We start from the raw sequence: 8,649 nt of genomic DNA on the forward strand, positions 1-8,649 counted from the left end.
AGAAATAGATGATGGAACATAAAAAAATAAGAGAAACTAAATCATAGAGGAAAAAACAATGCCAAGACACATTACCACAAGAATCCCTCAAAATGCTGCAAAACCCTGGTTCATTTCCTTGCCAAACTACAAAAGTGATTTACAATAATGCTCAATGCATCCAAAAGAGTCCAACCTTGACAAATGACTAAGAAAGTACAAGATATATGCATCAAAACACCTATTCTAACCATCAAGGGTCGAATCCATGAGTCAAGGAGCCGTTTCAACAACATCTAAACTAGGAACTACAAAATAGGCAGTGGAATAGCTTGCCTCTAAAATTATGGAAACTAATTCATTCAACCTCAAACTACCTTTAACTGATGTATCTACCTTCGCAAGTAATTTTTCATCAAATTTACATCATCTTACATGATTTACCATTACCAATTTACCAATGAGAGAAGAAAAAGTTAACTGATATTCAAACTGGGCGAAATTCTGGACAAACAAGAAAAACTGGCAAATTTTCCTCCTATGCACAACGCCACTGATCCTATGCCCGACGCTTTTTCAAGGCCACTTTTGGAGGGCCTCTCGAAGTCCAAATCAGGTTCAGAATAGCTCATTGGAAAGCTTGGTGAGTCTACTTTCTAGAACAACTTGAATTTCTGAATTTGGAGTGGCAGAGAGGGCACTTTTTGAGTGTTTTTTGCCCTTTTGGAGACTCATAACTTGTCCAAAATTCTCAGCCATTTTTGAGCATGCATATTTTGTCATGTTGATTCCAAAAATGCAAACCTTTTTGCAAATGGATGCCCCCAACAAAAGCGCAATGCTACCTGCTGAAAAAACTTGTTTTTTGCTCCAAAAATTTCGAAAATGACAAAAAATGCTCCAAATTTCCTAAAATTTGGCATGAGTGATCCTTTTTATGTGCTTTGCTGGGCCAATGATGCTTTAGCCAAGATCTTGAGCTTATCTTGCTCTTTTTTGCTTCTCAAAATTCTTTTTAGCTTAGCCTTTAACCTCTTCACCCTTGTTTTGCAAATTTTGTTCCGGGTTAGGTAATGATAGGCCATATGGTGTAACATTTTCTTCTCTTTGTTGGCTTTCTCAAGCAATTTCTCCAAGTGAATGTTTGCCCTCTCTAACCATGATTCCTGGTCAGCCTCAATTTCTTGCTCAAGGTATGTCATTTTGATTTTCCTTCTTTTTTCCACTTGCCTATTTTGTCTAATTGTTTGCAGTGCCATAACAGCTTGCTTGTCTTCAAGTTGCTTGCTCTCTTGCTCAAGAAAACTGCTAATCCATTTGGCCCTCTCAAGATCAAGAGATATGGCTTGTATTTCAGCCTCCTTCTCTTTGATAATCATGTCTTTGAGTTTTGAGCTTTGAGAACCCAAATCAGTGATATCCTCCTCAACCAAAACAAAATCCCTATCTTGTCCTTCAGTAGGGCCCTCCTCATGCATCTGTTGCTTTCCTTTGTCTCTACCCTGTACCTGGTCAGCTGGAGAAGAAGGCAAAGCCCCTTTCACCCCTAGTGAAGATAGCATTTGCCCGTGGTCTGGTGAAGAAAGCAAGACCCCTTCCACCTCTAGTGGAGACAGTACTCGTCTGGCAGCAACAAAAAGCCTCCTGGTGCCTCTCTCATAGGTGACAAACATTGGCACACCTGTAGTTTCAGTCTCATGAACATCTGGCTGTCTTGAACGCCCTCCTTCCTCTTGAAGCACTGATGGAATAACCTGAGGGCCTTTGAAAATCTCATGTGCAATGAAGGTATCCCATGGTATGTTCAGCAAGCTTAGCTAATGCAAGACAATGGTTTTGATCAGTGAGAAGTGGTAAATGTTGTTGAACTGCTGAGGAAAAGGTTTCCTTTGCACATATAGAGCCATCTTCTCAATATTCCTACATATAAAGTATGGGAGGTTCATCATCCTCACTCTTGTGAAATGCATCAACAATCTGACACGATATGTATATAGACGGGAAAACCTCCCTTCACAGGTAAAATACTTGAAGATGAGTTTCATGAGAGGAGCATAAGTGTTCTGCAAGTATTTGAAAGGAAAAACCCTGCTGATTTGTCTGTGATAACCAGCCTTAATGTAAGGCTCATAATGCTCTCTGCCCACATGCTGCCCCTTATTCCACTGTTCACCTACATTAGGGATGCCTGCTACTGCTGCAATGGTTTTAGGTATCAAGGTGAAAGAGACACTAGCAAGGTTCACCTGGCCATTGTGAGGATGAAGAATAAACAACCTAGCAAGATCATGATGATATTTCAACCTTTCTACCATTTCACAAAACTAATAACAAGATTGGTGTTTAAAGCAAGTTATAGCAAGAGGGAAAGCAAGTAATTCTATAAGAGTGGTGGTCTCCTCCTAGATGATTTTCCCTCCTTTATGTGGTTTTCTTGGTACATGAGCTTCTCGGGAAGAAGCACTGAAAGTTTCCTCTTCCCTCTCATAGTCTGAGTCTGTTTCCATGCTTATGAATTTGGAGTGAAAACTGATGAGTATGAAGAGATTTTAAAATATGATTAAAATATGAGGGTGAATAATGTATCTAGGAAGTGAGTGTTGGTTTCCTTTGGGGAATTAGGGAAATGACTAGTATTATGAATGTAGATGAGGGTTTTGATAATGAAATGGATATGGTGAAGGAATAGGGTTTGGGAATAGAGTATAGGGTTAGGGTTTGGTAAATGAGAATGGGGTTTGGGAAATGAGTGTTAATGATTTTTGGAAAGGGAAAGGGAAAGGGATTTAGGGAAATTTAGTTTAAGGGAATGGGGTATAGGAAAATAATCTAGGGGAATAGAAACAACAGAACACTTTGCAAATCTTATAAGACAATTTGGAGGTAGTTAGGGTTTAGTGTTTTAGACATACAAGTCACTAAACCCTAAACCCTAAAGGTGAGAAGCTTCACTTACTTGTTGAGAGGTGAATTGAGGAGTTTGAAGCAAAGGAAGGTGATGGAAATTGTTTTGATGCTCGACAGACAGGTGCGTAGCGCTGCCTCTCAGGTGCACAACGCACTTTGTATGCACAATGCCCGAACAAATTGCAATGTAAAACCTGTGCCAGGTATGCAGTGCCAAGTAGGTGCGCAACGCCAAAGCCCAGGTGCACAACGCCAGTAAAATTTCGGGTTTTTTGCTCAGTTTTGCCTCTTTCCTCCAAAAACATGATTTCTTGCCTTTAGCTCATTCACTTGCAACAATAAAGATTTCAAACACATAGATGACTTTTATATCCCCTTGCTTTTAATTTTTTCATTTACCAAACCCACTTTTCTAATGTTGTGCTAGCTTTTTCACAAATGCCCTATTTCACTTTATTTCTGACTTTTGTCTTTTTGCAGGTGGACTTTTACATTGATTTCTTCAGGTGGACTCTTGCATGGCAGGAGTGGATCTTGTCACCAGGTCACTAAGAACAACTTTTGAATACATATTACATATAGAAACATTGAAATTACATGAAATTTGTACATGAAATGGAAAAAACCCTATTTTCACCTCAAAACAGAGATTTGAGGTGAAACAAATTTATTGAGCCTAGCAGAAGTAGAATTTATGACTCTATGAGTTTATTTATCCTCCTCATGTGCCTGCTAAACTTATATTCAGTTTTGGATGACTATGATGACAAACCCTACACCTGGTGAGATAAAAACCCTAAAACTAGTTTTTATGAATGAAATGAAAATGGATGACAGTAAATGATCTAAAAAATGTGACAACACGTCAACAGATGAATGTCATGAGGGAAATTGACATGAAACCACTACCATCAGTTGATCCATGACCTAATGGAATGCAGCTGATCAGATGGGACACCTAACATGCATGCAAAAAGAGAAATTTGATCACTGATGGAGGGATGAAGATACCGACACTAACATTGGCTCCAATGGGGATGGTAGCTCCTGGGAGGTGCCAAGAACCATAGATCTCTGGAAAAGTAGATAAGTGCCTTCATCCATTGGGAAATATGGAGTCAATAACTTTAGAACACCAAACAAATACCTCGACTCAAAACTGACTCAACTATGACTCAAACAACTGACACTAAATAACCAAAGACTGAAGCCAAACATTCAACTTTATAGCCTTCACTTCGGGCCCCAAACTGAATGAATGATGACAGTGCAAACTTTGCAATGAAAGAAATAAAATGGTATGTACAATGACAAAATGTGATAGCAGAAAACTTCTCAGAGATAGTACCATTTTAGAAGCCGACCATTTACCGGCCCTCCTGGACAATCTTCCCCATTCATTTCTTTGAGTAGAAAAGCATTTTGACCTCGATATGCAGCAATTCTATATGGTCCCTTCCACAGGTTCTCGAACTTTCCGTGCTTGCCTTTATCCTCATTTCTAGCATCCCACTTTAGCACTATGTCTTCAATCTGAAATTTGTCCACCTTTTCCTTCTGATCATAAATCCTTTTAATTCTCTCTTGTAGCCTGAAGGTATTCTGAAAAACTTCCTCTCTCATCTGCTGTAAATGGATCATTTGGCTTATTCTCTGCTGAAAATGATCTTCCTCACTGCCAGCTTCCTGTAGAATTTTAACAACCGGGACTACGAGAGATGTCGGGAACACCGTGTCGATACCATATACAATCTCGAATGGAGACATGCCAATTTAATTCTTTTGACTTACTCTATCCGCCCATAGTGCATTAACCAATTTTTTATGCCAGCTCTTCTTATTGGTTTCCAACAACTTTTTAATGATGTTGACCAATGATTTGTTTGAAGATTCAACCAATCCGTTACCTTGTGGATAATATGCAGTAGAATGTCCCAAGGTAATTTTGTATTTGCTACAAAAGTCAATCATCTTTTTGGACTTGAAAGCGGCTGCGTTATCTGTAATCAGTTTGTTAGGATAGCCAAAACGTGACAAAATATTATTTTCAAGAAACTGAATTATTACCGAGTCTATAGCCTGCTGAGTGGGGATCGCCTCAATCCACTTTGTGAAATAATCTGTCACTGTTAAGATCCACTTGTGCTGAGCTGAAGATGTGGGATGAATCTCTCCAATAAAATCTAGGCCCCATTGCTGAAATGGTGCACTAACTTCGACTGGCTTGAGAGGTAGAGGCTGCAACTTTCTCCTTCCCTAAAAAATCAGGCATTCATGACAGCTTATGACAGTTTTATAAACATCAGCAAACAAAGTAGGCCAATAGTACCCTGCTCTCAAAATTTTGTTAGCCTTCATCTTCCAAAATAGATGACTTCCACAGTCTCCCTTATGAAAATCACTCATGACCTGTTTTTCTTCCTCTTCAGTCAGACAATTCAAGAAAATGCCTCTGGGATCTTTCCAATAAAGTGCATTGTTCAAAATACAAAACCTAGCAGACTTTAGCTTTATAGTTCTACCTTTATTTTTAGCCATCCCCGGTGGTGGTGAAAGGTGCTGGAGCACGTATACAATATCTGAATACCAAGGGGAATGGAGAAAAATTTCAGATACCTGAATCAGCGAACTATCTTCATCTTCTTCAGACATGGCTGCAATTAGGTTTATGTCCAATGCATGTAAATTAGACTCCGCCATCAACTTTGCTAGACCCTGCCCCTTGATTAGCTTTGTTGGCTTTATCTCCAAGTCATATTCTAGCAATGCTGTGATCCATTTGCCTCTCCTCCCTTCCGGATCTGTTTGTACCAAAACATCTTTGACTGCTGCATTAGGGACATAAGCAAGAATATGAGAGTGCAGAATATATACCCGGAAATCTTTCAAAGCTTTCACCAAGGTGAGAGCTTGCTTCTCAATAATGTTATATTTCAAGGCTGCATCTCTTATTGTCCTACTAAAAAAGGCAATCGGCTTTTCAAGCTGATCTCTTTTCTGCATTAGAACTGTTGCCATAGTATGTTCAGAAGTGAATGAAAATAATATAAAATCCTGTGAATAATCTGGACTAATCAATATCGGGGCTGAAGAAAGGCACAACTTTACCAGGTTAAAAGACTTCATGGCTTCTTCGGTCCACTTGACCACACTGTCCTTTTTCAACATATTTGTAATTTCCCTCAAGTGTTCAGCTAGATTAGGCACAAAAGGATGTAAGAAGTTCATCTTACCATTAAATGCTTGGATCTCTTTCTTATTACAAGGAAAATCTATTTTCTGAATGGCTTCAACTCTAGTAGGATCGATGTGGATTCCTTCTTTTGATATTATGTGACCGAGAAGCTTTCCCTCATCCATGGAAAACAAGCTCTTTTTGGGATTGAGTGATATTCCATATTTTCTACAACGCTGAAAAACAATTTTCAGATGGTAAAGATGCTCCTCATCTGAATTTGAAAAAACAGTCAAATCATCAAGATACACTACTAAAAACACATCTTTTTCATTTGTGAAGGCAATGTCCATGGCACGCTGGAATGTTGCTCCATGGAAAACAAGCTCTTTTTGGGATTGAGTGATATTCCATATTTTCTACAACGCTGAAAAACAATTTTCAAATGGTAAAGATGCTCCTCATCTGAATTTGAAAAAACAGTCAAATCATCAAGATACACTACTAAAAACACATCTTTTTCATTTGTGAAGGCAATGTCCATGGCACGCTCGAATGTTGCTCCAGCATTCTTTAAACCGAACGACATCTTGGCATAGTGGAATGTTCCCCAAGGAGTGGTGAATGCTATCTTGTCCTTGTCATCTTCATGAACCAAAATTTGATTGTAGCCTGAATACCCATCGAGCAACGACATACGATATGCTCCAACTACTCTTTGGAGTATGTGGTCCATTCTCGGCAACAGGTAGTTATCTTTCAATGACACTTTATTCAAATTTCTGAAATCTATGCATAATCCAATCTCACCTGTCTTCTTCCTCACGGGGATCAAATTGGAGATCCAATCTGAAAATCTGATTGGAACGATTATACCAGCCTTGTACAATCGATTCACCTCTTTTTCTATTGATGTCAGCAACTTCAGATTTATCCTTCTCAGCTTTTGGCGAAATGGCTTCTGATTTGGATTTATTGGAATGATATGCTGAATTATACTTTTGTCATACTCCTTTATATCTGTATAGTCCCATGCAAATACATCAGAAAATGAAGACAATAAACTAATGTATTTATCTTTTACCACCGGAGGTAATGCCTTTGACAACTTCACCATCTTTGGATTTTCTGCTGTTCCGATATTTACATCTTCAACACCCTTCTCGGTTGGCACTAAGCTTGGTTTCTGGGCTACATCATCTTGATCAAATAATTCCTCTAAAGGTATAAGGCCTTTAGGGATGACATTATCTTTCAACTGTAAGACTTCCATCTGATTTACCTCTATTTCTGGTTCACCATCATCTTGCTCGCCATCTATAGAAGTGTCTTTATATTTGCCTTCATTTTGCAGAAAATCTTCAATCTCTTTGTCATATTGAAACACCTACCAATATCTCAGATTATCAGGGATAGCTGGGTGATGCTTCACATGAATTTCAAACTTATTGTTTGAATTCATTGGGATCTTTAAGTTACTTGCAGCTGTAGCAAGAGAATCTGCAATAACATTTTGTGTACGAGGGACACATGTCAAAGTATGATCTGGAAACAACCTCAAAATGTCTACAACTGCATTATGGTAAGCCCTCATTCATGGATGTTTGGCTTGGCATTCACCCTTGACTTGTTTGATTACTAATTCGGAGTCGCCATAAACTGAAATTCTCTTTGCATTCAACTTCTTGAGGATTTTCAAGCCTGCAATCAGTGCCTCATACTCGGCTTCGTCATTTGAACAATCAAAAGTGAATTTATATGAACAAAATCTTACATTACTTGGGACTTTATTTGGGAGGAAAATAGGGTTTCATATCCAAATCCCAATTCCTGCACCATCCTTACCTACTGCTCCATCAAAATCCATACTCCATAAACCGGCTTCTTCCTCAAAGTGTTGGAATTCTGCCTGCTCTTCTACCTTTGGCTGCTATCCATCAATTTTCTGCTACTGGCAGAATGTAGACTGTTCAGTGGTACTTTCAAGCCTTTGTCTCTCTTGATCAAGTACTGCCCTAAAATTTTCTGTTATCTCTGGAATATCTTCCACTTCAACTAGTTGACTATTTACATCATTAAAGCCACTGTCAGAATAAAGAACAAAAGATTCTAAATCTTTATGTACATAACTAATTGGATGATTTAAGGGTTTCTCCTTGCTTGTGATCATATACTTCATCTTTTTTTCCCTATATAATTTTCTCAGCTGACCAAACACGGGAATGGTGGCATAGGAGAAATCTAACTGCAATGTCCCTTTGAGTTTTTCACCCCACAACCTAGACAAAAGTATGCCAAATCTAGGGGGAATGTCAGCCACAACTACATCCATGAGAACATTCTTTGCTGGAATTTGATCTAAAGTCACAACCAAATCCTTAATGAGACCAATACATCTGACCCTACCAGAATCAAAGGAATAAAGATCATGATACTTGCGAGTGATGTCCAAACCCAATTTTTCCATAATTGCCTTTGGCATCAGGTTGTGAGATTCTCTTGAATCAAACATGGCGTTGTGTAAGACAAAATCATGCAATCTAAGGCTGATGTAAAATGGGGCTACTTCACTATCCTCAGATTGGCCT

This window comes from Pinus tabuliformis, chromosome Q, assembly GCF_031772625.1.
Source record: "Pinus tabuliformis cultivar Carrire ecotype Pingquan chromosome Q, CPIR1, whole genome shotgun sequence".
Lineage (NCBI taxonomy): Eukaryota > Viridiplantae > Streptophyta > Pinopsida > Pinales > Pinaceae > Pinus > Pinus tabuliformis.